This window comes from Dipodomys merriami, unplaced genomic scaffold (assembly GCF_024711535.1).
Source record: "Dipodomys merriami isolate MVZ:Mamm:240054 unplaced genomic scaffold, mDipMer1.0.p SCAF_568, whole genome shotgun sequence".
NCBI classification, from domain to species: Eukaryota; Metazoa; Chordata; class Mammalia; order Rodentia; family Heteromyidae; genus Dipodomys; species Dipodomys merriami.
The window spans coordinates 44,471-66,335 of NW_027206144.1; the positions used below are offsets into that span (position 1 = coordinate 44,471).

General features: G+C 35.9%; 1 pseudogene; it reads right to left on the minus strand.

The window, feature by feature from the left end:
- Nucleotides 1–18,237: 18,237 nt before the first annotated feature.
- Nucleotides 18,238–18,864, minus strand: LOC138812362 (protein lin-28 homolog A pseudogene; annotated as a pseudogene).
- Nucleotides 18,865–21,865: the final 3,001 nt, after the last annotated feature.

The window sequence follows — 21,865 nt, forward strand, 5'->3', positions numbered from 1 at the left end:
TCACAGAAATTAATGTCAAGAATGTGCTTAGATATCAGGTGAGGATTAATCTAAGTGAGATTTGGAAATATTTTTGGTCAGTTTTGGCACGAAAAAGGCACCAGCTAATTAATAGTTGTGATAGAAGTGAAGGAATAAATCCAGATGGAAGAAATAAATTATAATAATAAATAAATTATACCAGAAAATGTTCTAGGGAACCATATTTGGTTACTAAAGAACTAGTTATCAAAGAAGCTTATTCCTCATTGCCTTTAGCATTCTAAATCACTTAGGCTAGTCCTTAATCTCTGTAAGATAAGTTTCATCTCATTCTGTGTTGTTCTTTCATATCTGGTCTGCTTTGCTTTCTAAAAATCTCAGTCTTTCACTATTTCTCTACTAACAATTATTTATATTAAGTCCACCGATGCAGACCTCAGAAGATGCTAAAATAAGAGTCCAATAGCTCATGAGCCATTAATGTAACAACATGGAAAAGGATGACATATTTATTGCTACCTCAAATTTTCTGAAATGCTGCAATGTCATCATTTGATTCAAATTTCCATTATTTGTCTACAGTGTCATTAAGTGCACATAAATGCAAATATGAGTTGGGTGCTGGTGGCTAACGCCTGTCATCCTAGCTACTCAGGAGGTTGAGACCAGAGGACTGTGGTGCAAAGCTAGCCTGGTCAGGAAAGTACATGAAACACTGATCTTCAATTAGCTACCAGAAACCCGGAAGTGGTGCTGTAACTAAAGTGGCAGAGCATCCAACTTAATCTGAAGAGCTGAGGGACAGTGCTCAGGATCAGAGTCCAATCGCCAGGACCAACAAAAATGTGAAATATACTTTAAGTTTCACCAAAAGGAACAACAAAGTCAATAGTAATCTTCCCAAGCAGAAAAATTTTTCCAATATGACTCAGTGCACCTACGTTTGCTGAGTTATTTAAGTTATGGCTTCTTTGCTGCACATATTCTCTTTTTTAAAAATTGTCAATATTACCTTTATAATAAACTTCATCTCATATTTCTTGGTTCAAAAGAGAAGTCCATACAGTTGATGTGACTTGACTTTCTTATTGTCTTAGTTCAAAGACAACTCAGGAAGGAGAGTCTTTCAAACTCTTATCTGTAATTAAACACCAAAAAAGCCAGAAGTGGAGTTTTAGCTCAAGCAGTAGAGTACCACTTTGGGGGCAGGTGGGCAAGAAAGACAACTGTTCAGTGACAGGCTCCAGCCTCTGAGTTCAAGCCCCAGAAGCAGAACAAACTAAACAAACAAACAAGCAAACAAAAAAAACCCACATATTTCTTTGGGCCCATCCTTAAAGCACTGCTTTGAAAAGAGGCTCCTTTTGCTGATCATACTCACTGGATCCTGCTTTTTGGAATCCTTATTGATATGGCGAACTCAGCACCAGAATAAAGGAATGGATATGTGACTTCTGCATCAAGACAATCATCTCAGGAGTTAAATATCCATGCATAAGACATTTTAAATCATCCATGTCTTTGTTTCTTTGTAGTAGTACATTGTAAAACAATGTTATTTCCTTTTTTTTCTATGCTTGCCTTCAAATGTCATATTGTTTCCTTTTGTAATACTCTCAACTAGAAGTTTACAGAAAAGATTTATGACTAAAGTGCACACTCGAAAAAGTTAGGGACAGAGTTTCCTTCAAGCCTTGGTTTATTTTCTTGTACAGTAAAAACGAGAGCACAAATTAACTTGAACTTTGTCATTTTTCTATGTTTAGTTTCTCTCCTGGATTGTTTCTACTTCCTGTAAAGGTTCCTTCCACTTACTTCCAGTCACAATCTACGGTATTGCTCCAGGCAAAATGAATGATTTCTGGCTTCATTGAAATAACACAAAGACATCTTTGGACACAAGGTAACACGTGTTTCAGAGACAACTTAGTAATGAGAAAATATGAAATTTACATGGCTTATAAAACATTATCCACGTACATAAGGCCGTATAAGACAATGTGAACTGAAATGAATCCCCAAATACGGACACAACTTGTTTTTGCTTTATTAGTATTGTTTCTAATGTATCTATCATGTATTATGTGATTTTTTTGTTTCTCTTCTATTTTCTTCCTCCATGGTATAACCCGTTTCCACTGTATTTGAGGTCGGTGAGCTGCAACTTGCATATACATTTTTCTAATGTGGGGAGGGGAAGGGAAATAAAATGCTGAAAGAAGTATAGAATATGACCCATTGTTACAATGAGATGAAGAGGACTCTATGTTGAAAATGAACTTACAAGTTGGGGATGGGAGGGGAGAGTTGGGGCGGTGGGGAGAAAAGGGATGGCAGGGGAAAAACAAAAGAGGAGGTAACAATGTTCGTTAGATAATGTACTCATTAACTTACTTATGTGACTCTAACACCTCTGTCCACCATTTTCACAATAACATAAAAAAACATTATCCTGGAGTACATTAAGTTCAAATTTTCTAAGTGCTCTGTAAATTAAGACCAATTTTAAGTGAGAAGAAGGTTCTCAGAAACATTTTTTGTCAGTGTTTGTGTTGTGCATTATTAACCAAGTGGACATAACTTAACAGAAGGAGAAACAACAGGAATAAGAGAAAGAGAAGTTCCGTGTTTAAGTATAATGGTTCAATACACTATAGAAGACCCTGCAAATAAGACAACTTTGAAACAATAAAGCCAAGGCCAGTATGTAGACCTATGGGAGTAATATAGAAAAAGCATTACTCCTAAGTAGAACATGAAGAATGAGGCCACTCTCTTTCTTCTACTAGCTCTAAATAATGGTAGCTAATCATGCAAATTTGTAAACAGTAGAATGGAAGAATAATTCTAGTTCCAAGCCAGTCAGATATAAGACCATGGTCTTAACTGATGAAAAAAAAAAGGCCATGTTGAGAGAACAGAAATTATACTAGCAATGAACAGGTGGCCAAGATCACATTTCCTTTTCTTTTTCTTTTTCTTTTTTTGATGGTAGTGGGGCCTGAATTCTGGGCCTCGGCACTGTCCCTCTACTCTTCAGCTCAAAGCTTGTGCTCTACCTCTTGAGCCACAGCACCACTTCCAGATTTCTGGTGGGTAATTAGAGATAAGTGCCTCAGAAACTGTCCTACTCATGCTGGATTTGAACTGCAATCCTCATATCTCAGCCTCCTGATTAGCTAGGATTACAGGTGTGAGCCACTGGCACCCTGCTTACGATCACATTTCAAAGAGTGTACACTCAGCATATGTAATGTGTATGTTCATCTATCTTTATATGAACTCGAGTCAAAAATCTGGGCCAAAGCTACAAAAACATTTGTAGTTCAAAAGTTGATACTCCTGGCAAAATAAAACCTAAGAATGTAAAAGAGTCTGGGAAGTTCAGTTTGCATCCAGCCCAGGCAGAAAAATCTTGAGACACAATCTATAATTAACCAGCAAAAAGATGCATTGGAAGAATGGCTCAAGTGGTGGAATACTAGTTATGAGCAAGATTGCTGAATAAGAGCTTGAGGTTTTTGCATACATATATACATACAAACACACACACACACACAGAGGCACTTATGTATTCAAACACACATATGAAAAAATTCTCAGCCTGTGTAGAAATGTTAGAAAATAATAGAAAATATGTCCTATAAGACTACAATTAAGGGATAATTTTTAATATTAGAAAGTACTCAAGTGAAATTTCCCCCCAAAAGATTGAGAATATTACATAGGTGGGAACAGAGATAGTAATAAATTCAAGGCATCATTAATAAAGGGATCAGATCCAGGGATGAATAAATCAGAGACCCCTTCAGTGCATCTGAAAATGTTCATATCCTGTGTCAAATGTTAGAACATCTTTGAAAATAGTACATGAACAATCTGAGCCATCAGTCTAGTGGAAAATATTAATGGAGAAGTTCAGAATTGCTTGTCTGTATCTAGATTAAATAAACCAACAAACTATTGTAGGACAATGTGATACAAACCAGGAATTCTAGCACTCACACTAAGACATGTGATTAGAAAGTGCAGTTACATAGTGATTCATTCACTGGCTAGGTAGTATAATTTTGTCTCAATAAAACAAACCAAGAAAGGAATAAAAAATAAACAAGAAAGGAATACACAGTTGGAAGTTTGGGCTAATTTTGTCATTATGTTTTGAGAAGTCAAGTTTCCTACTGAAATGCAACTCATATATAATCCTCAGTTGTGTTCTAAATGTTCTCTTCAAAACAGAAGATTACTAGATGCACAAGACCTCATGATTTCCAATCAAAAATTTGAAAAAGTATGCATCATTCTGTTAGAGTCCAAGGAAATGATGAAGGATTACAAAAGCTTAAGCCTAGAAAAATAAGAAAGTTCATTTTATGTAGGAGTTTGTAGACCTGGCTAAATTAGAATTTAGATTTAAAATAAATATTATTCTTTGTATTTTAATATTCTATAGGTTACTACAAAATTCGTTTTAAGCAGAAAATTTAATTTACAAATTCACAATTGAATCTGCCATTCTATTTGCCTAAAATATTCTTTCAAGTGAGGTAAAATTAGAACGTAGTTAATAGTTAATTCCAACAGTTCATGGTAATGTGACTAATCTAAACAAAGTTGCCAACAAATTGATGCTATTAATTTATAAATTTAGATGAAGAGCAATTTTTTTGAGATTCTGGTGTAACTTGGTATGAAGAGAGTAAATGTGTGACATCGTTTTTCTTCTACCTATACATAACACAGGAAGAAATTTCCTTAATTATATACCTCTTCATACAATGAGAAAAATGCTAGGCTTAGGGTTTGTTTTTATTTTGTTTTTCTTGTTTGGTTTGTCCCAGGGCTTAACTTGTAGGCCTGGCCACTGTCCCTGAGCCTGTTTTTGCTCAAGGCTGTTACTTTACTACTTGAACCTCAGTGCCACTTGCGTCAGGCTTTTCCTGAGCAGTTTATTGGAGATAAGAATTTAAGGAACCTTTCTGCCTAGGTGGGCTTTGAACCATAATCTTCAGATCATAATATGCAGACATTCAGATCTCCTGAATATCTATTATAGATAAAATATATAACTATAAATATTATTTGCAAGTGTTCTGATCTCAAGAATAACACTGGGTGGAAAATGATGCAGCAAAGTTTACTGTAGTGTTCTTTCCACAATACGAAGGGCATCACATTAGCAGAAGTGTAGTATTTTTATTACAAAAGTTATACACTTGTCATGACGAGAATTTAAGAAATTTTAAGGTGCACCATTCACGTTGGAAATTGTTGGGCTAGGATGACTTTATGGCATAAAAACTTGGAATTGATGGTCATAGAAATAATAGCTAACATTGATGAACAAATATTTACTCTTGAGGAATTATTATAAATACTTCATAATTTTACCTTGTACCAGACTGTGGCTATTTTTTCTGTTGAATTTAAATATGTAATGCCCCATTGAAAACTGCACCTATTTCAGAATTAAATAAAATGCAAACAGGTACTGTTTTGAATGTCTCTAGTATGGCATGTTCAGAATTTGAAAATGAGTAGTTAGTAGTCATAGGAATGTTGAAGAACACATATACTCTGTCCTCTTAACAATTATTCCGTTTAAAAGTTAGGAGTTTCAACAGAATTGAACTATTTTTGTTTTAGTATAAGACAATACTAAAATATTTTTTTCAAAATAATCGCAAGTATATTCTGAAAATATTGTATAATTTGATAATATTCAAGTTGATTACCCTCTGATAAAGAAAGGGGTAATTAATTCAAATTAGCAGCCAAAGTGTTCATTTTTTAAAAAGTTTATACACATAGTATAATATTTATTATACCAATACAGTGAAATTATATTTTATGTAGCTCATTTTTAATTTAATTTTATTGTCAAGGTGATATGTAGAAGGTGTTGCAGTTATTGTAAGGTAATAAATACATAACGTTGAACTTTGTACCCGCTCCCTCATTTTTCTCACAGTTTTCCTTCACTCCAATACCCCTCACAAGTTGTAATGTAATTTACCAACATGTTGTCTTGTGAGTATTGCTATTGCTTTGGTTTGCCCTTTGTTCTTTGTCTCGCCATTTCGTTGTTCCTCTTCCCTTACCAAATTAAGATAAATGTATATGAAATACACAAGATACTGAAATCAAATATAACAGGGGATAAACCAAAGGGAAAACACAAAAGAAAAAACAAATCACATAGTACATTAAAAACAACAACCACAAAGTAAAACTCTGTTTCCATATACAGAAGTTCATTTTGCTCATCATCATCTTATATGGTCATACATACATAGTTATTGAGCAATTCTGCTCAACTGCTAGTAATATCCTATACATTTCCTACTTATTACAAATGAGGAAACCATGGAATCCCTTTCTTGTGTCTTGTTTATTTTACTTAGTTTGATTTTTCTAAGACTTTTCAGTTCCATGTGAATTGGAAGCATAAAATTTCACTGTGCATATATAAACCGCATTTTGTCAATTCGTTCATCTACTGAGTGGCATATTGGTTTAAAACATGACTGCTTGTAATTATCACTTAGTGTCATTCAAAAATGAGAGATGCCACTTCCCCAGACATTCTAAAAGCATGATTTCTAAGTAAGATAGGATGTTACGGTGGTACGAGTGTTGAGATATCTGGATGAATCTAATGTATATCTCACCCTGAATTAGGCAGGAAGATATCCAATATCATAGAGGATAAAAATGGTAGTGACATAAATATTTCCCTTGAGAAAGATATAGGAGGCTGCCAGAAGTATGAAGTAGTTCTGATAATTTTGAAGAATTTAGAAATGAAAGGTCAAGTATGTCTCTTTAAATAATAATTATGTAAGTGGTAGGGCAAAAGAAGAGGAAGAGAAAATAATAACTGACAGCAAATCATTTTCCTGATAGACTATAAAAAGACATATTCTATAACTTTCAAGTTAAAGAGAGACCAATAGAATACATCCCACTTAATTTAGGTACATGCAAACTATTTACTTGGCTTTTACCTACTTTAATGCTCCAAAATAAATGAAGATTTATAAGAAAAGTTATGTGATTGCCATTGCTTCAAACTGAACACTAACTGAAATGAGCCCTCTTTTTCTCACTTTGCTCTTGAAAAATAGTCCCTTAGTTCATGATGTTGTGGTTTATTGGAGTCACAGTTAGGGGCTTCTACTTAGACAATTATCCCAGAATAGTTTAAAGCAGTTTTTCTCCCAAGATATCCAAGTACATTGTCTGAAGCTGTACTTTGAACACACCCTCACACCTGAGCGCATAATTTGAAATTATATTGCAGCATTTCTTGGCACATTCTACTTTGTGCTTTTGTCTTCTTTGCACTTTCCTTTTGAGTTCATAGTTGATCTACTTCAATTTTATCTGGAAAAACTGCTAAGAAAATTGTTCAATGACCACTTCTTCTTTGCGCACACCCAGTCTATGTATGAAGGTACATTGTCCATGTTAAGCAATAGGGTAGTACTCACTCTCTGAGGAGAAAAGTTCCACGATATTACCCTATGCCCACATGAGAGTGTGTAGAATTTAAAGCATTTTGAGACAAACAATGATATTAGAATTGAAAGGCTCCTTAGGGCCATTTCCTTGGAGCTCGTTAGTTTTCCCAGGAGAAATATAAATATCAACAAAATTTGGAGCTAATTTGTAAGTATCTGAATTAACACTAGATCCCAGATGTTGTGGTAATACAAGTCACCATTGTATTATTGTTACATCAGAATTCTTCACTACTTGACAATATGTATGAGAAAATGAAAGAAAGGCATTAAAGCACAATATATTATTTTTTTAGTCATTTAACACTAGTGGTCAGGGTAATGTCTGAACTCGTCCATTCAATAAAAGCTTGAAGTATATAAGAGCCCTTCCCACATATAAGAATTTGTGGCAGGTTGATTGACAGGGTTATTTCAACATGGAGATATCCCTAATAAGAACTAGACTTAAAAAGAGTATATGGCAGTTAGGATGTGTCAATGACTATTGAGGCATTTTCTTTTCTTTTTTTTTTATTGTGAAAATACTGTGCAGAGGGGTTACAATTACATGGGCAAGGTAATGAATACATTTCTTATAAAGCATTGTAGCATCCTCCTTTGTTTCCCCTTCCCATCCCTTCCCATCCTCCCCCATCCCTCCACCCAATGCTCCCCGACCCCACCAAAGATGTAAAGTTCATTTTCGACATAATGGCTTGTACTTCTCAGTGTTGCAATGGGTCCACCTGTATCCCTATTTAAACGATTTGTTTTTCCTCTTCCCCTCCACAAATTATACCGACATCAAATATAGTGAAAGCACGAGTTATACTGTTGGGGAGGGACATACAAAGCAACAAAGAAATAATCTATGCATTTATAAGGCATTTTCTATTCTAAAGAAGAATCAATTCGAGGAGTCTTCAATCCATCCATAAAGCTGTATGTTCAAGCTAATACTTGGTGTTACTTGTCCTACATTTATAATGAGTAGGCGTTAAGGTACCCAAATATAGCTAAAGGTATTTCAATAAAATCCAAAACTGATATAGATACATGGGTCACTCATTGGAACTGTAGGATAAATTAGGCTTGTCTGTGCTGTAGTTCGATCTATAATCTCCTGGCTAAACAAATCTTCAAAAATATTCACAGAATACCTCTAAGTAAAGTTCATGATAGTTATATCTGTATAGTTCTTCTAAGGTTGGGATAAAAGCATTTGGTCCCAACAATTAAAATCAACAGGATCTGTTGAATTTATGGATCCAGAATTTTATGACTTCATATTGATATCTCAAAATTTTATCAGTATGACTTTCTCCAAAACACTGTTCTTATTGGACTTGTCTATGTCCTTTTAGTTTTCAAATCTAGATAATATATTTCCTACAATATTTTCCTGAAAATTCTTTCCTTTCTTTACTTCTGTAAATCTGTGTTTATTACATTTTTGTTTCCTTATTTATCTCTTTCTTCCAATCTTGTCCACACTTTTGTTCACATTACTCACACTTGTGTCAGAACTTTCCTTTTCCTTTTCCCTTTAATAATGCCTCCAATTTTATTATTCTTTTTCACATTAATGGTCGTGGATATTTTGATGATGTCTAAACAGACCTATCTTTGTATGTGTTTAACATAAATTTTAGAACTATCAGAGAATTTTTACCTCTAAATACATCTTTTCCACCTGTAATCCTTATCATAGGAATATCACTAACACAGTTTCCAGCCAGAGAGGTGGAAGTATTTCAGATTTCTTCTTATCCTTCTACTCCTGCCCATTAGATAAGATGAATGATCAAGATTTTCTCAGTTTCTGTCACTAATATGATTTCTATTTACCCCTTTTTTGCCCCCTGACACCAGCCTGTTTCAAATACTCATCACTGGTCACCTAGTCCTCAAACAACCATTTACAATGTATGCTTTTTCCCCATAGTCTTTTCATATTGGTCCTCTCCATCACCAAATTATTCTCCTTGTCAGCACACGGAGTGAAGTGCTCAGACACAAATTATAGTATCGTTATTTACTCACTCTATTGACTGTTGGCCTTACATTTCTCATCTGTAAATGCATGTAACTTACCAGAAATATTGAAGAATATATTTGTTGAATTCTAGACCAGGAAAAAGGAAAAGTGAAGAGTCCTCACGTTTTTCAACTTAGCTTGCAAATAAGGAAAGAGTTAATTTCAGTTTGTTGGTAAAAAGTCACAAATTTTTTCATGCAGAGATAAAAATAAATATTACATCCTGGCCCTAAAGCCTGTGTCCCTTTAAGACAACTACACGTATGTAAGTGGTATTATGTAAATTGTGTCATGTGTTCACAGATGTGTTGAAGAACATAGTCTTCATATATCATTGGAAAACATTGGTTATTGAATAGTATCTATATGAGAATGTTATTTGAACTAATCACCATAAGTTGAAAACTATATCTTAGTCCATCAAAATGTGGAAATAAATGATTTTATTTATTAAAAAACAATACCAACAAGCCAGACGCTGCTGGCTCACACTGAAGTGTACAGTTTTCAGATGCCCCCTCTCAGACCACCAGGGTCCATGATCAATGCAAACAGCAAACAGTCATCTATTGCAAGCTTGAGCTTGGTCTTCCGTGCACTCAGTAACCGGTGATGTTAAGAGGCCCCGAGCTCAAAATTAGCACAGATTTATAGTTTCAAAAAAACAAGTGTAAGGGGTTTCTACACAAGCAAGTTCACAAGTTCAGGGGGTTTCCACACAAGCAAGTTCACAAGTTCAGGGGTTTTAAGTCCTCACTGATCACACGTCTCTTTTTTTTTTTTTTTTCTGTTGGAACACCTGCGCAACTCTTCTCTTCCTTAAGGGTGGACAGGGTTGGTGGGAACCAGTGGTTTCTCTGAGAACCACTTTTTTTTTTGGCAGCACAGCTCTCTTTGGGGGTTACTCTGAAGGCAGCACAGCTCAGGGGGATTAATCTTAAAATGGAGTTAGCTCTTCACACACCTGTAATCCTAGCTACTTAGGAGGCTGAGATCTGAGGATCGAGGTTCAAAGCCAGGCTGGCCAGGAAAGACTGTGACAATCCTATCTACAATAAGCCACCAGAAAATCGGAAGTGGCACTGTAGCTCAAGTGGTCGAGAGCTCCCTTTCAGCTGAAGGGCTTAGGGAGAGCACCTAGGCCCTGAGCTCAAGCGACTGAAAAAAACCCCAAAAAACACCAATAAAAAATACCACCAAGAAAAGTGAATATACATTAGAGAGACTGCAGGAATAACATTAGGGTTTTTACTGTCTCTACCTGTTTATGTGATTGTATTTCTTGATATTGAATCTCTCCTCTTGTTATTCTTATTGTATGTAATCCAACGCCATTTATTACTATGAATCCAATGTGGGAATGTAGCTTCAAAGATGTTTGAAGTTTTTTTCCTTTCAATCACAACATTGTCATTATCATGATACACTCTGGTCATCATCATCTTCATCAAAATTATTATTAGCATCATATGTGCTAATTATTGAAAGTCTGTTTTGTATCTATGATTTTGTTATTATTTGTCTTTTTATTAATAATTTTAATGTTACCACGGTGCATACATCCATATTAAAATTTTGAATAAAGAAAAATATCTAAACTATATCAGATAGCTTGACTACGTGCTTATAACAAATTATGCATGAAAGAAAAAACCTTAAAATACATATCTAAGGGTTCATTTTCCTGCCATCATATTATCTGACCTTTTCCGCTTGACTCATACACATACTAGATATTGCAAATAAGGAAACCATGGGGCCTATGTTTCTTTGTGCATGGCTTACTTCAAAGTACAAGTTGTCATGTCCAAAACGAGCTTTACAACGTTGGTGCCCAGGGGGGGAGTAAGGGGGGTAAGGAGAAGGATTGGGATTGGGGGGGAGGGGGGAGGCTGGGAAGGGATGTGAAGGGTAAAGAAAGGAGGAGGCTACAATGATTGGTAAGAAATGTACGCATTATCCTGTACATGTAATTGTAACCCCTCTGTACAGTATGTTCACAAAGAAAAAAAAACTTATTAAAAAAAAACAAATTATGGAATGGATGTTTGAAGCATTGCAAATTCCTCACCAATTTGAATTAACTTTCTCTCTCCCTGTCACTACACAGAAATATTTAAGAGTTTGAACAGAATTTTTTCAAGTGATATACTGTAAATGTAACTACAATATCATATGCATATCTAAAATTTCCTTGAAAGTAATAAATTCTACTTTCTATTTAAATATTCATTATTTTATTCTAGTAAACTTTTAGATAAATAGACTATATATCTTTCAAATGAAAAAGGTCAAAAATAGTAGCATAAAATTCTGTCCTCTCTCTCTCTCTCTCTCTCTCTATATATATATATGTATTTGATATATATATATATATGATGTATATATATATATATATATGATGTATAGAAAGATGCATTTTTAGGGATTATTTGTCATGAGAAATATATACATATATCTATCTAAATTTATGTGTAGAATGATATACATTGTAGTAAAACAAACATCTTAGAACATAATTACAATTTTTTAAAATTCATCAAACCAAGTGTCAGTAACTCATACTTATAATTCGAGCTATTCTGGGTGCTGGTATCTTAGAATTGTGTTCGAAACTAACCCAGACAGAAAAGTACTTGTTAGATTCTTATCTCCAATTAATCACTAAAAACAGGAATAAGCTCTGTGCCTCAAGTTGTAGAGTGCATTCCCTGAGCATAAAAACTCATAGGGACAACGCCCAGGCCTTGAAAACAATATCCACAACAACAAAATATATCACATTAATTTCACAAAAGCATCTTTTAACTGCTGTGAAAATTTCTTAGAAACATGAATACATGCCCTTGGAAAATGTTAAGTAAAATGTATAGAATATTTACATCTATGCTGAAGACATAGATAAAGATTAAGTTATTTAGGTAATGATTAGGAATTAAGAATAATGATAGGTAAGTAAAATATTGGGACTGGTTTTTTATTCTATTTTATGATAGTATTAAAATGATATTTGTAGTGATTATATAAAATTACTCTTGCTTGGTATTTGAATTATAATAAGTGATAAACATTTTTAAATGATATCCAAAGCAAAGGAGTATCAATTCTTTTGTAATTTCAAAACAATTAAGAAAATTATTGCAACGCTGCTTCACTCTAAGACTATATTTGTTTTCTTGTTCTAGTTTTTATATGTTCGTAGAAATTCCAAAAATTCAATGGATTTTGGCATTCAGGAACAGCTTCATAGATACTAATATTGGAGTCCCTTAAGTGGAATTCTTTTATTTCATTTGTTATTTTCACAAATAAATCAAGATGATTGTGTATTTTGTTTCTTTTCACTGCTTTTGGCTTTTGAGAATACATTTTTTTACCTAGCAAAGTAGAGAAAAGCAACTGTATTGGCTTTCATAAAATGCAGATGCATAGAATTGTGTCTTCTGTCATTTGCTAAAAGTTTTTTCCAGAAAAAGTTGCAGCAATGAGAAGTACAAGTTGTCATGTCCAAAGCGGGGGGGGGGGGGGAGAAGGATTGGGACTGGGGGGGAGGGGGAAAGCTGGGAAAGGATGTGAAGGGTAAACAAAGGAGGAGGCTGCAATGCTTGGTAAGAAATATACGCATTATCCTGCCCATGTAATTGTAACCAATCTGTACAGTATGTTCACAAATAAAATAAAATAAAATAAAATAAAAAAGAAGAAGTTATCAATTACTTATAAGTGTTGCATAATTCCTAGGTATTCCAGTTATCAAATAGACTATTTGATTGAGTTCTCTTTATAAACTCAAAATAACATACAAAAAAACCCTCAAAATAAACAGAAATCACATCTTTGTTTTAAACGCTGTTGTCTACAGAGTTTTTAGCCAACACCAAAAACATCTCTTTAGGTATTCTGCATTTTGTGTGATGAATTTTTAACAATTTTTTTTCTGACATGTAATTCACTTGCAATATATAACCTCCTTTTATTGTAGACATTTTAGTTTTGGAAGTGAATTGTACTTTCATAGGTTTTCAAAGCATAATTTTCACAAACTTGCATTTCTTCAAATAGAAATCTATAAATTTATAAAACAGACATTTAAATAGATATAAAATTCTGTTATAGGAATTTATCCAGCATACATCCTCTACAGTGTGTCTTTTCAAAATTTGATTTGGGGGATTTTTTCCAGGGTATCATACATACTATTCAAGTGCCCTGTCAATGAACTACAATTCCCTGTCCAAACACTTTTTTTACTTCTCTTTAATACATTCATAGAAGTGTAATGAATGGATCCTATACAATTCTTTTTGAAGTCTAAGACTTGAAAACTTGCTTGCTAAAATGATTGTATTATTCAAATCGATCATTATGAGGAATTTATCGATTTCTCCACAAATGCATTACTATATTTTGTGTCATCTTCTTATATTAGGGTCCTACTAGTGAGTTTTCTTTTTCTTTTTTCTTAGATACTAAAGAGGAACTTATATCATATGCTCCTATTATTGACTATTAATTTACAAATGTTCTTTAAAAAATATCCTATTCAGGAAAAAAATTATATAGAATTAGAAGATATAAAAATACTTAACATTCAGAATCATTGTAGAATTCACCTTGTAGCATTAACAAATATATTCCCTCTATCTGTTTGATATGCTTTCACTTCGGTTATAGTGTCCTTTGAAATATGAAAGGCTATCACTTGATATAATCCAATATATTCTTGCTTTTCTTTAGCCACTAGTGCTTTCCATTTAGACACCTTTACTGATACAATGTCATGAATTTTTACGTTTATGTCTTATAGGTTTTTACATCTCACATTTAGATTGATAATCATTTTTATCTTAAATTTTTGTATAAGGATTGAGGTAGGTCACACCTGTAAACCTAGCTACTCAGGAGTCTAAGATCTGAGGATAACGGTTTAAAGCCAGCCGGGGAAGGAAATTCCATGAGACTCTTATCTCTAATAAACCACTAAAAAGCCAGTAGTGGTGCGGTGGCTCAAGTGGTATTAAGTCTGTAGTATTAGATGATAGTTTAGGTTCCTCCTAGCAATATGATTTTGTGAAATCCTGCACCAAGCAATATTTTTCTTTCCCTAGAAGAGAAACCTCTGTCAAACAATTAATAATAGCTTTTTCTCCTCCAGGCATGCATCTGTAGTTTTATTTTATTCATATATTTCATGATCTGCCTGTGTATGCCAAAGGCTGCCATGAAAATAAAAACACCCTTCTCAGCACTTAGCATGTGTTTACCATTCATAGATATGAAGGTGTTTAAATGTTACTGAAATTGCTTTGGAATAAATAATGTTCACCCTGACTATCTTGAGAAAGAAGAATTGGTTTCTCAGCACTTTAGGTAAGAACTTGAGGGAAAGAAACAAAAGGAAATGTGAGGAACAACTCAACACAGAGATTCAAATGAAACAAAACAACCCAAGAAAACACTAATTAATTCAGTACTCAAGAACCTGCAGGAAATGAAAGACAAAAACTATGATTTTAAATAATTAGAACAATTGTAACACTTGAGTATTTGAGTGGAGAAAAATCTATGAGAGAGATAGAATGAACCTACGTTCCAATGCTTTCTACTTTAGTGATAATGTTTATTGGTACTTCAGACAAAACAGAGTTACTTTGCAAATGTGCATGGGTGTGCATTTGGGTGATGGAAATACTCTACTTACAAAGGTGTAAATTAAATAGATTTTTGGAGGTAGATTATAGTTCTTGAACTTCTGAATACAATTGGTTTAAAAAGACATAAAGAGCTGGAAGGTGGCTCAGTGGTAGAGTGCTTGCCATGCATGCATGGGGCACTGGGTTCGATTACTCATCACCACATAAGCAAAAAGAAAAAAGCCGGAAGTGACGCTGTGGCCCAAGTGGAAGAACTCTAGACTTGAGCTGAAGAGCTGTGGGACAGCGCCCAGGCCCAGAGTTCAGGCCCCACAACCAGAATCCACCCCCTAAAAAAGACATCAATTCTACTACATTGTTTCAAAATTTCTTTTTTTAAGTATTCATTTACTTATTTCTTCATTGTATTTTCCCAGGAAAAGAAAGGTAAGGGAAGAGTCATTATGTGTTTAAAAAAAATGATTAGAAAAGGGGAAAGGAAGTACTCGGGTACAGCACAAATCAATCATGAAATAAAACACCGCAGTACTGGTATCATAAAAGCCCAAGGAAGCTTTAGTCTGGGGATCAGAGAAAGGACAGACAGGTACACACTTTTCCAGCCTCCCTCCCCATAAATTCAAGTTCTCTCACAAAGCTTTGGTTTCTAGCAGTAAACACGGCATTACATTCGTCTCCCATTAAACAATCTGTGGCCACTTTGACATAACTTTTCTTGCACCTGTGTACAAGTTCCTGAGTGACTTTAACATACATTCATATTACCTTTCCTGGTCTGCTGACCCCACTTTCTACATGGAAAGCCCAATTGATTTTCTCTAGTATTACAGAACAAGCAAGTTTGGTCACAAATGTCATATTTGATGAGAATTACGTTAAAAAAAACATGGACTCAGGTTGGGAACAAGGTGTGTGTGTGGGGGGGTGGAGAGGTTGGAGCACTAGCATCTTCAGAATTTTGCATAAGTCACATAAAGGTTGAAGAGACATTCCAAGAGTCATCTGTGTATGGACATGTAGGTTTTCTTTTGAGGGAGAAAAGGGTAGAGGATAGGGACTTATTATTATTTTTACCAACGAAGATCTAGTCCAAAATGGGAAATAGGGGAAGTGAGGGAACAAAAGAAAAACTGGTTCAAGATCCTCACTTTAGAAGTTCCCCCAACTTAGCATCAGATCCTTTTGTCTAGTGCAGAACCTTCTGTCAAAGATGCTTTGGCTGTTTTTCTCAACTCTAAAAGAAGTTTGTAAACAATAAAACCCCAAAAGGAACATGGAGAAAAGACCCACATATTATTATTTACACAAACTAGGCCATCTAGCAAATGACCAACTCAGAAACTCAGTAAAGTCCTACAGAGCCTAGACAAATACAATTAACTAGAGGGGGCAGCATTTGTGGGAAGACAAGAAACTAGGATCAGACACACATCATCCAATGCATTCTATTGCATTTGTCCCATTTTAACACATGAGGTAGGTTTGTGGTGATCTCACAGCTTGTAAACGAAACCTCCTTTTTCTCCTTTAGCTAACACAACACTATGAACAATTATGCAGCAGGGCAGGACACGGGCTCCAGAGAGAGGCTTACACTTATGGGTTTCCCTGGAAGCCGAGACTGAGGATTTGGTCCTTGCTTTTTATAGATCCATCCCTGCATGGCTAGTAGAAGGTGGACACAAATCTGTGGTCTTAAAATCCAAACATATCAATTCCCATTCCTTAGAGGAAAAAAAATACATATACAGTTATTTGCACAGTAATCCCAACCTAACCTAGTAAAGGATAGATATAGTATATGGAAAGAAAACAAGTCGCAGAGCCATAGGATTAGACAATCATTACTAACCGTGGCTTCCTCTTTGGTCGTCTTCTACCTTGTCTGAACCACCGTTTCCTGTTTAGACTAATTTCCATTCTTCCAGCAGAAGGAGAACAAGTCATGGGGCAACCTAATTAAAAACCTAGTCTCCCATGAAACATTTCCAAGTGTTGAGGGGGTTTCAAGAGGACCCTATGGCAAAAAAGCCAGCTCTAATTGGCAAAAATGAAGTCGTTCAATAGGCTATGCACTCCAAATGATTGCTCTCCATGGTGATAAAAACAACAAAGTCTTCCTGCTATGCCGAACTGGAGCTGTTGGCCATTTATCTCTGAGATTGCTCATGTACCTGAGAACACAGTGCAGGAATGAGGGCCTTAAGATTAAAATATATAAAAATACAAAACCAGAATATTTATAATAAGAAAAAAAAGTTAAAATGCACAAGATACGTCATTCACACAGATATTGCAGGTTTGGCATCCTGGAGAAAGCAGGGACCCAAGGTGCAGTAATCCAAGGGAACAAATAAATTACAATCACATTGGCCCAGAAATGGGGGCGGGAGCAGGGAGAAGCTCAGAGCAGCAGGTTTGCAGCCATTCCCTAGTCACCCATGTTGCCTGTCATCACAACCCAATGCCTGGACCAGCTCTCCCAGCACTACAGCTCAAGATAGGGTGATGAGGAAACAAGATGTGGAGGGGAGGAGGTGGTGGAGAGACAAAAAAACAAAACAAAACAAAACAACCCTGCCTTGCTCCTGACAGGTCCTCCTACCCGGGGTACTACACCTTGGGGATTTGAGCCCTTGGATCTGCTGGTCTGGTGCTTAATTGTTTCACACTCTGGCAAGAGAAATTGGACACATCCTTCTTTAAAGGAACAACTTGCCAATCTGGGTCACTTTTAGAAGCTGGAGGCTGGAGGGGAGGGAGGGGAAGCATGTAGTTCAGGTGAAGATTATCATATAAAGTACGCAGGTTTCACAAGTGGTTCCCCCAAAGCCCCTCACTTGAATTGGGATAGATCATGATGGGATTACTATGCATCACCCCTTCCCCTCATCAAAAGAGAAGATGGGATGATGCTGGGACATCCTGGCTTGAGACGTATGGAAGAGACAGCTACTCGCCAACCCAATCCATATTCCAACTTTCTCCACTTTGCCGATTGATGCCTGCTCCTTGAAACTTCCTGCTAGCTAGAGTTGTCCCCCCCGACTCTGGGGGCTCAATTTTGGGCCTCAGGGAGCCGGGCAGGGCTGTGGATCTCTTCTTCTTCCCTAAAGTAGGCAGGCTTTCCCTGGGAACTGGGGACCTGCTGAGCCTTCAGTGGACAGGAGGCCACCATGTGGTTGATGCTTTGGCAGAAGTGGCACTTCTTGGGCTGTGGTGGCAGCTTGCATTCCTTGCCATTATGGTCTAGACCACCACAGTTGTAGCACCTGTCTCCTTTGGATCTGCTCTTCTGCATGTTCTTCCCCTTTGGCCACCTCTTACTCCCAATACAGAACACCCCACTGGGCCCAGTGACTTGGATGGATTCTAGGCCTTTGGCAGGCTTCTTAAAGGTAAACTCCACAGCCTCTCCCTCCTTCAGGCTCTGGAAGCCCTCCATGTGCAGCTTATTCTGGTGCACAAAGACGTCCACCAGGGGGTCGAGCGCTACCCTTATGCAGGCTGTCATGGATAGGAAGCCGAACCCTCTGAGCACATTGAACTACTTACAGATGCCAGCCCTGTGCAACAGCTGAGGCTCCTCAGCCACCTGAGCGGCATCCTCCTGCGCCTCCTCGGGTGCCTTCTCCGCTGCCTTGGCGCAGCCACCTCCCAACTGCTGCTTGGACGCCAAGCCCATGGCCGTTGTCTGAGCCTGCAGCCCCGGGCCCCTGATCGGGCTGCTGCTGGCCCCAGAGAAGTGCGGAGGCAAAGGGCAGGTTGGCAGAAGAGGTCGCTACATCTTCCCCGCACAATCCATTTTTCAAAATTTCTTATGATACTGAAGATTCAATTATAAACTATTAACACTTGAAAATAACTCTTTTTTTTGGGGAGTAGGACACAAAACACAAAATTAATCCTAATCATTTTCAAAGACATTTATTTATACTACAAATAAACTCTTATAACTACAAAGATTCTAAAAATAACTGAAACATAGTGTCAAAAAGCACATAATTTAACTTCATCATGTACGTTCAAAGGATTGTGCTAATAGAAAAAGTTATACTAATAATTAGCTCACCCAATTCACTTCCATTCTTTATTCTATATCTTTTAGTTTCATAAAAACTGGCTTTTCATAAAATGATGAATAAAAAGCCTATATATCCATTAACATTTTCAGATTTTAACAATGTTTATTTCAGAAATGTTTTTAGCTGTATAGTCAATGAACTGAAATAACATTGAAATATTCAAAGGGGTTTCAGAAATTGCAAGACTTGCTCTGGGATGTTATTTATATTGGAAAAGATACCCAAAAAGCCTTATTTGTTAAAGTTGTGATAGTTACTCCCACAAAAAAACAATTAATGAAGAAACATTTGTATGTACAAAACAACTTCAAATGCATCCACAATCTGGAGGTGACACATGCTTTTTGTTTGTTTTTGCAATGTATATCTAACAAACATATCCACAATACTGATTTTCAGTCAATATGATGGGATATTCAAACCTAAAAAATACGGGGTTTATTATCTTAGTGTGAATAGATATGATCTTACAAAGAAAATTATTTTCAACAGAAATCTGGAAAGAGTTTATCCACCTTGAGTTTCACAGGAATAACCAGCGAGTAATACTTGTTTGGTCGAGTAGGTCAAAAGCACTCCATGAGTATATCTTAAAAGTATATCCAATTTAAGAGGTCAAATACATATTTTGTACTGACAGTCATCTTACATCAATAGCTCACTACCTAATTATATGTGTATCTTATTGCCTAATATATACTAAGAACTGAAAGTGATCTCTTTTAACTGAAAGTGATCTCTTTTATCTAACTTAATGGTGTAAATGCTTTGATTATGATGATGTTATTATTTGACAAATAAAATGTACAGAAGGGTGGTTCCACTGAAATAACAGGATGGAACACTTATAAATAACTATATTTCAACACAGTTCTTTTCAGCCTCACTCTGTCCACATTGGCAAGCAACATTGCAAATGCACACGCTCACGCATATACACACACATGTGCGCACATTTATAAACACATATACATGCATGCCAAATTCAGGATTTACTGTACAAAAAAGTTCAAATAAAATATTAGTGATTAGGAAAAATGATAACTTGCCTTATTACAAAATAATACATAATCCAGTGTCCACGATTGTTACATTTTACCTGCCTCTCCACATGCGACCACTTAATTTATTTTTAATTAATTAATTAATTCATTAGTTTGGTGCTTATACTAGAGCTTGAACTCAGGGCCTGACTCTGTTCCAGAATGTGTTTTTTTTTGTTTTAGTTTTCTCAAGGCTAGCAATTTAATGCTTATCCTACAGCTCCATTTCAAGCTTTTGTGGTTACTTTCAAATCAGAATCTAATGGACTTTTTTTTCTTGGTCTGGTTTCAAAGCACAATCATCAGTTTTCATCTTTTTGATTAGCTAGGATTAAAGACCTGAGCCACCGGAGTGGCTCCTACTTTTCTCTATACTTATCTAATGCACATACTTAAATAGTAATTTAAAACTGAGAGCATACAACCAAGATGTACAGTGATGATATTGTCCTGTCAGAAATTCAAGTTAATAATGTAAATTTATTCTTAAGACCATACGCAAAAAATACTTACGAAGAAATTTGATGATGATGATGATGATGATGATGATGATGATGTGTGTGTGTGTGTGTGTGTGTGTGTGTGTGTGTGTGTGTGTGTGTGTGTGCTGTTGCAATATATTCCACATATAAGCACTGTGAATGGGTGTCCAGCCATTCAGAGTTATTGCATGAATATCTGCCTTGAGCTACCAACTCATGGACAATGTCTAGGTGTCCACTCTGGGCTTCCCAATGAAAAGGGGTTTACTCATCCTCATCCCTATTATTCATATGAGTGGCCTTTTTGGAAAGTATTCTCCGCACTGCAGTAAGCTGCAAGGCAAGCACTCTACCACTGAGCCACCATCCTAGCCCAAGGTTTAAGATTCTTGTCTGTAATTTGGTCAAAGCTCTGACTCTTTATGTAGGCGACTAAAAATGTATTTACTAATTTCAAGTAAATACATATATTCTATTTCTATCTCTTTTAAAAAATAAAAAAATTGTTTGCTCTGTAAATTGATTAGAAGCATGGATTTTGTGGCTAGCTAGGTCATTGCACATCTGGATCTATTTTCCTCTCTCTCTTTCATGGTTCTCATAGACAATATGATTGCTCCATAATTATCCTAATTTATTTTGTTTTTATATTTTTGGTTGCATCATTTCACTTTCTGCTCTACCATTTCCCAAATCAGCACTACATAAACAGAACCATCCAGAAGTGGTTTTGTGGCTCAAGTGGTAGAGTGCTTGCCTTGATTTGAAGAGCTCAAGGATAGTGCCCTGGCCCAGAGTTCATGCCCCACAGCTCATTTAAAAAAAAAAGAATCTAAATACTTGATAATTCTACTAACAGATATGACTGAAATCAATTGAATCACACTTTTCCTGTACAATGAAGGAATAGGTCCAGGCTAGGAAAGCAGCTAGAGAGGGCAGGGTGATTGTATCTGTGACAAATCTTTGTGGATAATGGTATCGAGGATTACTTACTGGTGATTCACTTGCACTGGAAGCATGATTCTGAACGATTGCTTGCTGATTGCTTGCTTTGATCATTATATCCTCCAAGA